The sequence below is a fragment of the Mastomys coucha genome, unplaced genomic scaffold, assembly GCF_008632895.1.
Source record: "Mastomys coucha isolate ucsf_1 unplaced genomic scaffold, UCSF_Mcou_1 pScaffold1, whole genome shotgun sequence".
NCBI lineage: Eukaryota > Metazoa > Chordata > Mammalia > Rodentia > Muridae > Mastomys > Mastomys coucha.
The window spans coordinates 29988720-30003078 of record NW_022196891.1 but is presented as its reverse complement, the minus strand read 5'-3'; the positions used below and the strand labels follow the sequence as shown (position 1 = coordinate 30003078).

At 49.4% G+C, this 14359-nt stretch overlaps 1 protein-coding gene and 1 long non-coding RNA gene across 2 annotated transcripts in view; one reads left to right on the top strand and one right to left on the bottom strand.

Moving 5' to 3' along the window:
- Positions 1 to 14359, top strand: part of Sox13 (SRY-box transcription factor 13) — a 45627-nt gene that overhangs the window by 18999 nt on the left and 12269 nt on the right. The window lies entirely within an intron of this gene.
- Positions 1805 to 5954, bottom strand: LOC116099352. The gene is made up of 2 exons (XR_004122226.1): positions 5805 to 5954; positions 1805 to 2141 (listed from the first exon to the last, which is right to left on the bottom strand). It is a non-coding gene; the product is annotated as an uncharacterized LOC116099352 (long non-coding RNA).

Below are 14359 nucleotides of genomic sequence, written 5' to 3'. Positions count from 1 at the left end.
CCAACACTAAAGTACTAAGTTCCACTCTGTCTTCTGCAGACCTGTGCTGAGTGCTTTATATACAGTAACTTGAAAGCCTTCCAGCCTGCTTGCAAGAAGGTGGTGTGAGCTCCACCACAGGTGGACACTCCGACCTGTAAAGGTGGGCAGCTCCTCATTCCTGCCCTCAAGCCTCCTGATCTACCCAATTGCTGTGGTAAGGGTCACCACTGTCAACTGGTTAGGAACTTTGTCTATATTACCTCATTTTACATAACCCCACAGTATGTGTGTGTGTGTCCATGTGTGTTCATATTGTCACATTGAAAGACAAAGGAAGTGGCAGGATTAAAGAGTTAACAAATTGGCCTCTTCTTAATAGAAGAGGGTTTGGCTTTGGATACAGGGCCCAGAGGATACAAGTTAGATTTAACCAGAAAGCTTCCGCCCGGAGACGTCCATGGTAGCAGGGAGGCACCATGCAAACTTCCAAACAGTCTAAGATGCCTGTGCACCACAGCAACCACCCGCATAGCGCGAGAGCCTCAAGAGGGAGCAGTAGTGGCACAGTACCTTAGTGGTTACCAACAGTTCTTTAGTGAGATTTAAGATGGCTCAACAAGAGAGGCAGTCATGCCTGCTACTAGAAATCTAGATGACTACTCAGCTAGTAGTAAGTCATGGATTTTGAAAGGGAGAACCTCCAACCACTGGTCTACTAAACCAGTATAATCCCTCACTACATTCTAAATACACCTATCCTTACCCTGGCCGATAGGCGTTCCTTTATCACGGAAACGGAAACGTCTCCACCGATGGAGACCATTAAAGAAAACTACAACTGATCAAAATGCATAGTTGTGGAGCCCAGCCCGGTGCATAGATACATTTACAACACAATGTATCTGCACCTAAGGTGTGGGGATTCAGTGCATAGATACATTTACAACACAATGTATCTGCACCTAAGGTGTGGGGATCCAGTGCATAGATACATTTACAACACAATGTATCTGCACCTAAGGTTCGGGGAGGGGCTGGAAAGATCGGAAGAGCCAGAAGAATAGGAAACGTACTGTAAGATTGTGTCTCCTAGAAATGTCAGAAACCATACCGGTGAAGTCTCACCAACATGGCTGCCTAATGCGAACTGAATAGAGATGACCCCGGTAGTCATGCTAGTGCAGAAGGGGGAACGCTCGAGAGGCCTCAACCCTTCTCAGAGAACTACAGGCAACCAAAGAATGCCGAGAGCGCCTTCCCCAGGACAGGCGCATCAATTGGCTAGCCAGTACCAGTTGGCCCGGAAGACGTAGTTCTAGGTGACATCATACAGATTGGCCAGGGTGTGATTATTTAAAAGTGCATTTGAATCCCAGAACTTGGGAGGCAGAGGCAGGCAGATTTCTGTTGAGTTTGAGGCCAGCCTGGTCTATATAGTGCATTCCAGGACAGCCAGGCCAGGTGGAGAGAGAGACCCTGTCAACAAGGGGAGGGAGGCATTTAAAGTTAAGAGCTGTTGCCACAGTGGTCTGGAGGACTTTTTTTTTTTTTTTACCATATCTGTATTTTCTCCACAGCACCCATCCTGTTAGTAATTGATAAGATAAAGCTAAAAGAACACATTAAACAGCACAATTAAAAAAGAGAGAAAGAAAAAAGAGAAGGGATGGCCCAGTGGTTAAGAGAGTCTGTTGCTCTTCCAGAGGACCCAGATCTGATTCCCAGCACCCATATTGTACTCTGCTATATCTCTGGTCTCAGGGGATTCGGCACCCTCTTCTGGCCTCTGAGTATCAGGCACACATGTCCAACACAAGACAAATGCAGGCAAAATCCTCACTTTTATAAAAGTTAAAGGGGAGGATCCTGGGGTTTCAGCTCACATTGCATGCTGATAGTCACTCAAGTCTACAGAGCCTAGACTTGTCACTAAGCCACATACAGCCCAGCCCAGACGAGGTAGGTGGTCTGTGTAGCAAAGATGAAATTCCTCTTGCATGATGGGTAAACACGGCTTGTTGTAGATTGTATTGCTCATTCTCCTCTGTGGCCATCCTTTTGTCTCCATGTTCCCCTTGTTCTTGGGCTTGGCATGTCACTGCCTGGGTTAGTAGCATGGCGTTTCACACTGGTGAGTGCCAGAGGCAAGTGAGGGTACTCTGAGGAAAAAGTGAGTTCTGATAAGATGTGTCATCCTGGGCAGGGAAGATGATGCAGAAGTTGAGGCTTGGTGTGGTGATTGGTCCAGATAAGCAGGGCTCTCTGCCTGCTTGGACTTCCTCCACAAACTTGTATCCTGCCTGTCCCCCACTGTGGGTATCTGAGGACTCAAAGTACTTGTCAGAGAGATGCTAGGTTGTTGGGGATACCAAAAGAACATTTCAGGTACCAGTTCTGGGGCACACCTGTAACATCAGCTGCTAAGGAGGCAGGAGGATGAAGGCCAGTCTGAAATCCTGTCTCAAAAATATCAAGGGTTGGGGCTGGCAAGATGGTTCAGCAGGTAAGAGCACTGTCTGCTCTTCCAAAGGTCCAGAGTTCAAATCCCAGCAACCACATGGTGGCTCACAACCACCCGTCATGAACTCTGACACCCTCTTCTGGTGTGTCTGAAGACAGCTACAGTGTACTTACATATAATAAATAAATTTAAAAAAAAATTATCAAGGGCTAGGGAATGCTTTGACCAGAAGAGGAGGATTAAACAGAGAGAGGAAGTATAGGAAGGAATAGCTAAAATTAAGGCCCCTTTGAGTAGTATGGAAACTTACTACAGTAGAAGAGTCTTTAATATATACTGGCTGCTCTTCCAGAGGTCCTGAGTTTAATTCCTGCAACCACATAGTGGCTCACAACCATCTGTAATGGGATCCGATGCCTTCTGCTGATGTATGTGAAGGCAGCTGTGTTGTATTCATATATAAAAAATGAATAAGTAAACCATAGATATATTACATAAATCTAAATGGAATCACAAAATAGTGGAAAGACAAAGCCCCAACTAGACATCTCCTGCCACCAAATGAAACCTCCCGGGTTGGGAATGGGTTACCTCTAGTTGAGTTGTTGGCCAAAGAGGCCCCATGGAAACCCCCAGACAATCCCGACTACTGCCTAGGCTTTTGACTGTTGTCCACAGAGTTAAAGCACTGTGGCTGAAGACAACACCTGCCGAACTCCCTGAGCACAGGGAAGTAGGGCTGGTGCCTACCCAGAGCCTTCACCCTACTGACTCATGTTCACAATGAGAACGCTGCTCTGCACACTCTCAGGGGAGAAAGGTAAACACCAGCGGAGGTACAAACCCTCGATCTATAATAGTGACCTGCCCACAAGGTACACTGCCGCAATCGAGACCCAAAGTCTGTGGGAGTAGCCAGCTCTCTGATGAGAATCCGTGCTCCACACTGCTTGGGTGGCAGAGAACCTTAGAGGCTTGGACCTAAGGGAAGCCAAGGGGATGCACGTATGAACTCGGAGACTGGCAGCGTCCATAGGTCTGTGCCAGTTGGGATCCCAGCGCAGAGAGGGAAGTAGGTACAAGACCCCATCCCTAATCCAAAAGCTATCTGTAGTTGACAAACTGCTTGCAAGGGAAAAATTAGTTCTCTTCAACTGAGTCCAACTGGCTGGACAAGCCACCCTTAAGGGTAGGCTCTGTGTCCAGTAGTAGATGACCCACACAGAATGAACTGGTGTTTTTTTGGAGTGGTTTTTGTTTTTGTTTGTTTTGTTTTGCTTTTCCTTACAGGTCTTTTACTTACATATTATACTTCTCAATTTTGTGTTTTCATGCGATTTCAGTATATGCAGAAGGATTTTTCTCTGTGCTGTGTGTTTCTTGTGCTGTTTTTTCGCTCTTTGTTTTATGCTAAACGAGTTTTATCCTATTATAGTTTGCTTTTATTATTTATTTTAGATGCCTGTTTTCTAATAAGACAGAGAGGGTGTGGTTTTGGGTGGGTGGGAAGGTGGGGAAAGTTCTAGGAGGAGGGCAGATTGATCAGAATATATCCTATGAAAAAGTCTCTTTTCGGTTTAAGATAGAAAATGTATTACAAAAGTAATACACACCTAAGCCCCCCCTCCAAAAAAAAATCAAGGGCTGCTATGCTATAGCTTACTAATGGAGCTCTTGATTAGCACACACAGAACCCTGGGTTCCATCCTTGGCAGTGTGTGTGTGTGTGTGTGTGTGTGTGTGTGTGTGCGCGCGCGTGCACGATCTTGAGAGCAGGGATGGGGGATGGACAAGTTAACAGAAGTCATCTTGAGTAAGGGTGTGAGATTGGAGACCTGTGTGGTGAAGCAGGCTTGTATCTCTGCTTGTCTGACCATCTAAGGATGGCGGGGCAGGTTCTGGGAGCAGAGGCGTTGTTTGCGTGTGGAAAGTCCATCACCATCAGCTCCATCGTGGCTGGGTTTGTTTCCCTTTTTTTCATTTTCTTGCAGCGTCTGGAACCTCACACCTCCAGGGCCAGTGCTCTACCAATGAGCTTCAGAGATTGGGGATGGGGATGAGCGTCTAAAGCTCGCTCCTGTTCCATTCTTGCTGCTTAGGGGCCAAAAGCCCCCACCCAGATCTCTAGCGTGTAAACTGAGAGAGAGAGTGTGTCTCTTTGGAGAGATCAAGGCTCTTAGGAGTCATGTGCCTAGAGACTGAAAGGGAGAACTAGTCATCTCACAATTCCAGGGAAGGTCTAGGGAGTCTTTGCTTCTCCTTCTCCAGGTCCCCAACCATGTATGTGGCCAGATTCTTGAAGTGTATGTTATCCTTGTAACCACAGAGTAGGTATTAGATACTTTGTATACAGGAAGAAGCAGAGGGGTTTTTTTGTTTTAAAAGGGGATTTTCTGTATCCCAGGGTAGCCTGGTACTTCTGATCTTCAGCTCCACCTCCAAAGTGTTCTGTTAATACTGACTAATTGAAACTAAGGATTTGAGAAGTAGTCTTTCCTCCAAATCCCCAAGCTGCCTTTCTCTTCCTCTTCCTCCTCCTCCTCCTCCTCCTCCTTCTCTTCCTCCTCCTCCTCCTCCTTCTCCTCCTTCTCTTCCTCCTCCTCCTCCTCCTTGAAGAGAGTTTATGCAATCCCTGGCTGTCCAAGTACTTGCTCTGTAGAACAGGCTACCCTTGAACTCATGGAGATCCACCTGCTTCTGCTTCATGTGTCCCCCCCCCCCCAAATGTCTTGGTTTGTTTGTCTCATGATTTATTTAATTTTATTTTATGTGCATTGGTGTGAGGGTGTCAGATCCCTTGGAACTGGAGTTACAAACAGTTGTGAGCTGCCATGTGGGTGCTGGGAATTGAACCTAGGTCCTTTGGAAGAACGACAGTGCTCTTAACCACTAAGCCATCTCTCCAGCCCCAGCCTTGGTTTCTTTTGATCACTTTTTCCTTATCCAGAACTCAATCAAGAACTGACCTTGTTAACCTTGAACATAGTGGTCAGTTTGTCTTTTTTGGGTTAAAACATAGGAGTAGTGGGAGAATGACTGGGTACCAACCAGAGGATGCAAGATATAGGGTTGGTGTTAATGAGTGACTAAAGACATCCTTCCTTTGCCAGATAGGATGTCCTATCCTATAGAGCTTGTGGACAAGTAAAAGCATACTGTGACCGCTCACTTTTTTAAAAAAAAAGAAAGATTTACTTATTTTACACTGTTGCTGTCTTCTGACACCAGAAGAGGGCATCAGAACCCATTATTACAGATGGTTGTGAGCCACCATTTTGTTGCTCTGAATTGAACTCAGGACCTCTGGAAGAACAGTCAGTGCTCTTAACCACCAAGCCATCTCTTTAGCCCGACTACTCACATTTTGTTTTTCCTTCCTTTGGCTAATACCCAGGCCTGTTCCTGGTGAGCTTTTGATAAGGTTGACCACCAGTCCCTGCTACAACAGTCTAGAATTCTTCCTTTCCTGGGAGACAAGAATGGCCCAGTCAAATTCTTGGTTCTATTGGGATGACGCACACCAGGAGATACCATCAGCTCTGCAGAGAAGATCTCCTGGGGACACATCACAGTGTCAACCTCAGAAGTACCTCTAGAGTTGTCCCCTCTCTCTTGGGTCTTCCTCTGTATTGACAAAGCCCTGGTACCTCCATCACTGGAAGACCATGTGGCGGTTGGGGGACCATCTCAGGTACTGTCTCTTTCAGGCCACTGCTTTCCACTGTGGAGGGCTTGAATCCCCGAGTACCAGGAAAGACAGCCCAGTGCGGAGTTGAGTTCCTGACTAGAGGTACTTGCTGGGTGGCCACCATCTTTCCCAGGCTCAGGGCAGGAGCTAGAATTTCACCGAGCCTCCATCTGCCTATGTGGATAGATACCACTTGGCCAGCCAGTGGGATCTGTCAGTCCTGGGGCTGGAGTATTGGCTGTTCTTAGCCAATGGCGGGAGAGACTTAAAGCAGCCACTGCTGGATCCCATCCACCATAGGTCTGCTGCAAGGGGCAAGGGGACCGTCAGGAAAGGGTTGCCCTCAGCCTGCAGCCAGCCCAGCTCCCAGCCCTGAGTAAACACAGAGATAGGATCGGGTGGAGCCAGGAAGGGTGGCAGGGTGCGGCCTGTGGGAAGAATGGCAGGATGTGGCACGGGGCACCATTCTGGGCACCCACGCCTTGGGACTATTGTTCAGGGCAGCCCGAGGCTCTCAACTCTCTGGGGTTTCAGAGGAAGCGACATTCCCTTTGGGACCAGGGCCTGTCCCACCCGTGTTACATAGATCTCTTTCCCTGGTGATGCCCTTGGAACCAGCTACTCTTGACAAGCTGGGGGAAGGGCAGCCGTGGAGGTTTGCTGCGCCCAGTGGCCCTCCTTGGAGGGTCTGGCTGGCTGTCACATCTGTCTTCCTGTGCCCTGGGTCTGAGTCACAGCCATGGGACGATAACTTAAATCTCTCTGTGCATCTTGTGTGGAGGGAACGGGAACTGTGCATCTGGAGGGAGGAAGGGCTGAGAGTGAAGACTCTTCTTTGATTCCCATTCAGCTGGGTCTGTGGCTGAGGGATTAGAAAAGGAAGTGGCCGGTGGCTTGTTTGGGGTAAGAAGGGGTTGGCAGAGAGTGGGGTGGGGAAGACCTGCTTGTGGGGAGGATGGGGGGACATACAGGTGGTACTCTGCCCCTCATCATCCTTGGAGGGGCTTCTCTACCCCTTTATCCAGACACTGGATTCAAAGTCCCAGGCACCAGTTCAGAAACTCAAGGGAGAAGATGGCTGAAGTCCCCTCCTGGGAAGGGATGACACCCTTGAAGGATGCTTAGTGTGAGATAAAGTTAAAGAGAAAAGAGTGTGGGAGACCTGTGAGGTGGGCTCCCTAGGGGAGAGGGGACAGGGTAGAGGAGGCATGTACCATTCACCCTCCTTGTTCGTGGAAGGTCTGATTGTGGTTCTGAAATAGGGCTATCTCAAGGAGCACACAAACTTGACATCTCTAAGCCTTGGTAGCTCTGTTTATTTAAAAGGGGAGGGGGAGTGTGATGCTGGACAAGAGTGAGGGCCACAGATAACACAGGAGAACTTCCACTGAGCTGGGTGCTTATGAGCTGAGCTGCCTCTGTTTGATGGCTCCTGACTAGGACTTGGGATTACAGAATGGAGTAGGGGGGGGGAGCCCATAGTTGTCTCCTGCGCACTGAGGGCTTTGGGTTTGGGACATGGAAGGAGGAGAATCCCCCAAGAAAGCATGCCATGCGCTTTGCAAGGAAGGAGTTAAGGAAGTTAGCTCCTGGAAAAGAAGGGGCTTTAAGAGAGACTTCTACCAGGTCTTTAAGAAAATGCTTGTCAGGCGGTGGTGGTGCACGCCTTTAATCCCAGCTCTTGGGAGGCGGAGGCAGGCAGAGGCAGGCAGAGGCAGGCGGAGGCAGGCGGAGGCAGGCGGAGGCAGGCGGATCTGTGAGTTTGAGGCCAGCCTGGTCTACAGAGTGAGTTCCAGGACAGCCAGGGCTACACAGATAAAGTGCTTATTCTTGCAGGGGAGGAAGAAAAAGGAATGAGCTTGCTCTGCTGCTGATGGATATCCTTCACACAGGGGAAGGACAGGGAGCAGCATCAGGCTCCCTTGCTCCAGGCCCTGTGCTGGGACCTGGGGCTGCAGTGGTAGTGAAACAGGTGTATTGGTCAGGTTCCCAGGCTGTGGCAGGAGTCGGGAGACATCATCAGGCATTCCGAGGCCTCCCCGGCTGTGATTCGAGTCCTGTGAAGACCAAGTTCAAGGTGTCCTGAGAAAGTGAAACAGGCACCTTTGAAAGGTTACCTCTCGTCATCTTGTGTTCTTGTATTCCCATTGCACTGAGGAGGAAACAGGTTCAAGGAAGTTATTGGCCCAAGGTGGCACAGCAGCTGATACTCCAGAATTTGAGCACAGGTACCCCAGGTCTGTGTGACTCAGAGACATTTCTGTCATCCACCTGACTCAGCATCCTATTTACATACATGTACAGGATGCTCCTCCTGTGTTACTTCACCCCCATAGACTCCTGTCTGCAGGAGAGGATGGATATAGGTAGCGAGGCCACGGTGACGCAGGTCAGCCGAAATCACAAGAATTCAGACCCTAAGCCTAGGCCGGATGCTGCGATTGAGACTCTTCTCTTCGCCATGGCAGGTAGGGGACCTTGCTTCCCTCAAGGCAGGGCACTGATGGGTAGGCAGTAAGGTGGTCCAGGATGCTGTTTCCCAGAGGTACATGCCCAGCGAGGTACCTCCCAAGGTCTGGCTCCTAGGCCCTGGCTGTGCTTCTGAGTATGCTCAGAGCAGACCAACCATGAGCCCTGCCCCTACCTGTGATGAGTCTGGTGCCTGCGCGCACGAATGTGTCCTTATATGGGCAACAGGATCTGGTAGGGTTGCCTGAGGGCCTCAGGTTGAGGTGGCTGGGCTCACAACTCTAGCCTGGTGTCACTAGGAGCCATTTCCTTAGTTGTTTTTTTGGTTTCTCTGTGTAGCCCTGGCTGTCCTGGAACTCACTCTGTAGACCAGGCTGACCTCGAACTCAGAAATCCCCCTGCCTCTGCCTCTGCCTCCCAAGTGCCGGGATTAAAGGCGTGTGCCACCGCTCGGCGCCTTTTCCTTAGTTTACCAGTGCTGTGCTGGGAGTCCCAAGATGTCACTTCCTGATCTCAGATAACCCCGAGTATGAGCTGAAGGTACGGGGTGGGTATGAAAGAGCTGGAAAAGGGAGGGCATCGAGGCTCAGCGGTAGGAGATGGCCTGAGGGACATGCTGGAACTCATGTACATGGTGCTGTGTCTATTAGTAGATGCGTGCACGGATGGATAGATAGATAAGATTGGCTGTGCTGCTCAGTGGTAGAGTACACACTAGCTTGGTAAGGTACTGGGTAAAATCCCCATGGAAACTCCAAACAAATAAAATGATAAAACAAGTCAGGTGACCCTTGGGTAACTGAGGCAAGTGGATCTTGAGGTCAGTCTGGCCTACACACTTAGGCTCTGTCTCAGGGAAAGATTAAAAAAAAAAGAGTTGAATGTTTTGTCTAGTGGCTAGACAATGGCTCAGAGATTAACAGTGGTTACCACTCTTGAAAAGGACAAGCGACCAGGTGGCTTACAACCGCTGTAGCTCCAGCTGTAGCTACAGGGGAACCTGATGCCTCTGCTTTCGGCATGCGTCTATGAGTGCGCACATACATACGAGACACACGTAATTTAAAAATAAGAGATGTAAAAGAGGAACAAAAAGAGAGAATGTCTTATCTAACCTAACCCATCAGTTTGTACCCACAGCCCGTTATGAACAGGCTAATGCACCTGTGCGCCAAGTTTTGGGACCCTTGGTGTGTTCGCTATGGCACATTCCCTCCCGAACTAGCTGCATCACCAGGGCTCGGTAGCCAAATGTAGCCAGTTGGGGGGTGGTTCTGGGCAGTCAGGACAGCCATTGGACTCTTCTGCCTCCTCCTCAATGGGGTGGATGAATGGTCACCACGTCCAGTGGGGCAGCGTTTGGCCTCGGGCGTTCATCTGACCGTGCTCTCTGGCTGCGGTGGCCGTGACTGCTTGCACTGAGGTAGGAGTTGAAAGCTCAGAGGCTGGGCCTAATGAAGAAGAAAAAAAACCCTTGGGACCCAAGTGTGGCCAGAGGAGGCGACCTGGTGGCAGCCAATGGGTGTGGGACAGAGGTGGCGGAGAGCCGAGGGATCAGAAGCCCACAGGCCTTCATTGTGCGCCTGTCACACTTCCTCTGGCTTTATTGCTTTTGTCCAACACCCTATTGTCTGGTTTCCTTTTGTCCCGGCTTTCAGCACCACAGCCTTTTATTTTCCAGCCAGCCTGGTTGTTTTCATTTCTTTTGTCTGAAGTTCCAGAGAGGAAGGTTTTATTTTCAGCGGTTTGATTAATTCACAGCTTGAGCCCGGGTTTGTTTGTTATGTAATTGCTGCCCTCAGCTCCAGGATAATACCCCGCCCCCACTCCTGCCCCCTGCGGGGCCTGGCTCCCAACCCCTCCCCAGCCGGATGGGCTGAGCTGCCTGCTTTCTGCAGGTTCTTCAGGCACCCCCAGGTCCCCTGGGCCAAATTGGGCTGGGGGTCTCTTTTCTCTTCATCCAGGTGAGATGGGGGCCTCTGAGGGTCCACCAGCCTGCTCTCGCCCTGCTCTCTCCTGGGTTCCTGTGGCACCTTGGGCTCAGAAAGTGGGTGGGGGAGTCTGCTGTGGTCTGATCTGTAGGGTGCAACCAAATTAAATACATATGTATCAATTATAATATTCCTGTAACTATTCTTAAAACACCTTATGTATGCGTTCTGTTGTGTAAAGAGCTGTAACGCATGATTCAGTGCCCAGTGCCAGAGGGGATGGTGTAATCTATAGACTACGGTATGCCCTGTACCGGATTGACGTGATGTACAAATGCACTGTGATCTGAAAGTATTAGATGGGAAATTTTAGATGTAAATAATTCATAATGGGTTTTTATGTTGTCTTGCTTTAAATATGTTTGTTGTGTGTGTGACAGGGAGGAGGTGTTTGTATGGCGTGTATGTCAGGTGACAATTCTGGAGTGGTTCTTACCTTCGACAAAGGTTCTAGGGAGTGAACTTAAGAGAGCCTGGCTTGCACTGTTGGGCAGCCAGTTCCTTTACCTACGAGGCTTCTTGTTGACCTTGTTTTGGAGTTTTTAAAACAGTCTCATTAGGCCCAGGCTGTCCCTTAACTGGTAAGTAGCCAAGGATGACCTCAAACTTGTGACCTTCTTGCCTCTACCTCCTAAGGACCACAGGTGTGTACCACCACATCCAGTTGGTTTTTTTTTGTGTGTGTGGTTGTTTCTTGAGATACTATGTCTCTGTGTAGCCCTGGCTGTTCTGGAACTCACTCTGTAGACCAGGCTGGCCTTGAACTCACTTGGCCTGCCTTTGCCTTGAAAATGCTGGGGTTAAAGGCATGCGCCACCACCTGGCTCTTTAGTTTTGCTTTGGCACACCCAGTTTGGTATGGTGCTGGGGATGGAGTGGAAAACATCGTACATGCTAGGCAAAGACTACCTGAGATATTCCATCACTGTAAGAGTTTAAACAGCACGCTCTTCTCAGTAGCATGATGAAATCTGGAACTTTCTGGGCTGTGGATCACCCTTTTTATCCAGTGTAGCCACACTCCTCAGTTAGTGATCTCCGGCTTGATCAGCTGTTGTGACTGGTGCTAGCATAGCATTTGTGTTCAGTCTACTCTTCAGCGGCGGGCCCAATCCCTGTGCTTGGTTGGACAGGCTCGTCCCTTAAGAACACTTATTTGCCATGCAGAGGATCTGGGTTTGGCTCCCAGCACCCACTCAATGGCTCATATGACCTGTTACTCCACTTACGGGGATATGATGCCTTCTCTAGCTACCATGGGCACATGTGTGTGCACAAAAATTCACTCAGGCATACATACATACACATAAGAGGTGAAAGTTCTTGAGAGAGGGAAAAATTGTTTGCTAAAGTTGATATAACCTAGTGAGAAGTCACTGACTATGGGGTTATCTCTGCTGCACTCCTCCTTGATTCAAAGCCCAGTGAGGTACAGTAGATAGGAGGGAGAGGGCTGTATATAGGCCAAGGGATAGGTTATAGAGTCTAGGCCTAGGTTCAAATCCCAGGGCTGCCATTTAGTGGGCTTGTGGGCAGCCCGCTGAATTTACAAGGTCAGGAGGTGTAGAGAACCCTGATTTTGGTGACCCTGATGAGATTTTTTCATTTTTAAAGAAGGTTTATTTATATATGTGAGTGCAGCACTGTTTCTGTCTCTCTCTCCAGACACACCAGAAGGTGGCATTGGATCCCATTACAGATGCTTGTGAGCCACCATGTGGTTGCTGGGAATTGAACTCAAGACCTCTGGAAGAGCAGTTAGTGATCTTAACCGCTGAGCCATCTCTCCAGCCCATGGTTTTGTCTTTTTTTTTTTTTTTTTTTTTTTTTTTTTTTTTTGCTGCAGTTCAAACTGCAGGTGAACAACTTTGGTGTGACCATGGCCGGTTAAGCTGTATAGTCTAGCTACAGGGATCTGCTGGGGGCATGTCCCATAAGTGGCACTAGTGTGTCACACAGCCTCTTCTGTTTAAGGGTCTGTTAACTGCATCTGATGGTTGTCCTACATCTGCTCTGAAAACTGAATCACTATGCATCTAAGTCCATTTATTTTCTACCATTGTAGAGGCTGGAAAGACAAATGCCTTCTCTCTGTGTTACCCCAGAGAGGCCACAGGAATACCAGTCAGCTCATAAACGAATCAACTCAATTTTCCAATAACACCACGCACACGCCCGCCTCCCGGTGATAATCAATCCATTTGTGAAGGCAGAGGGCTCCTGACCCAGTCACCTCTGATAAGGCCCCACCTCTCAATGTTTTTGCAAGAGGCCAGGTCCCTGTGCCCCCTGGAGCCCAGAGCACACCTCTGAGTGCTTGCCCCAGGGAATGGGGAGGGTGGGCAATTGCTGCTCTGGCCTTTCGCCTGGCTTGATCTTGGAAACTACTCTGCAAAAGTTCCAGCTGATGCTCATCCTCTGGTGATGTTAAGCAGTCATGTGGTAGGAGAGGAGGCAGCTTTGCAGGAGAGCCTACTGAGTATATTGCAAGTTGGGCATGGTGGCACAGGCCTGTGATCCTAGGCCTTGAGTTCAAGGCCATCCTCAGCTACATAGTTCAATACTAGCCTGGCTATCCGGAGACCCTGTTTTAGAAAGCAAACAAATACTGGGCGGTGGTGGCGCAGGCCTTTAATCCCAGCACTTGGGAGGCAGAGGCAGGCAGATTTCTGGGTTCAGCCTGGTCTACAGAGTGAGTACCAGGACAGCCAGGGCTACACAGAAACCCTGTCTCGGGGGGCGGGGGGGGGGGGGGGGGGGGGGGGGGAAGAAGAAAAGAAAAAGAAAGCAAACAAATGTAAAACCCAAGGAATAGAGACTGGTAAGATGGCTCAGTGGTCATGAGCGCTTGCTGCTCTTTCAGAGGGCCTGGATTCTGTTTCCAGAACCCATAGGTGACTCCAAACCATCTATAACTCAAGTTCTAGGGGATCCAATGCCCTGTTCTGGGCTCTGAGGTTACCAGGCATAAATGTGGTGCACATATTTACATATAGGCAAATGCTCATACACATAAAATAAATATTAAAAAAACTATTTTCGGAGCTGGAGAGATGGCTTAGCAGTCAGAGTGCTTGCTGCTCTGTGGGGGACCAGACATAGGTTATCAGCACCCCGCATCTGTTGGCGTAGTAGTTCCCAATTCATTCTACTCAGATCGTCTCAGCGGTGGCTCCTCACTACCTGCCCCAATGTTCTAGGTTCTCAAATGAAAGACACATGCATGCATGCACGCATGCCCGTGCTCGAGCAAGCAGCCTTATATTTTAATGTGCCTTAACGGCTCAGTGGCTGGGCCTCTTCCGAACCTCCACATGGCTGACACAGGCCTCTCTGGTATTCCTGAGTTATTACTTACTAAACCCTATGTCCATCTTGGCCGTCCAGGACCCAGACTTGCAGCCCTCCTGGGCTGAGTCCCCAGCACCTACGTGACGGTTGTGTTCTCTGCCCCGCACCTCTCAGGCGTGGCCTCTACTCCCTGGCATGGCAGCTCTCTCCCTTCCTGTTCCTTCCTTAGTTCCTTGCCCAGGAATCCTAAAGTCCCACCTCTCTCTCCCTGCCCAGCCGTTGACAACTTTATTTGCCAATCAAAACTAACTGGGGGTGGGGGGCAGGGTCCCTCAGCGTCTTCCACGCTCACTATCACCTTAACTCCTCCATCTTCAGGAGAGCTGATGCCCTCCTGTAGCCTCTCACCATCCACCCACACACATCCACGCACATAACACATAATTAAAAATCAAGAGTAGAGCTGGAGAGGTGGCT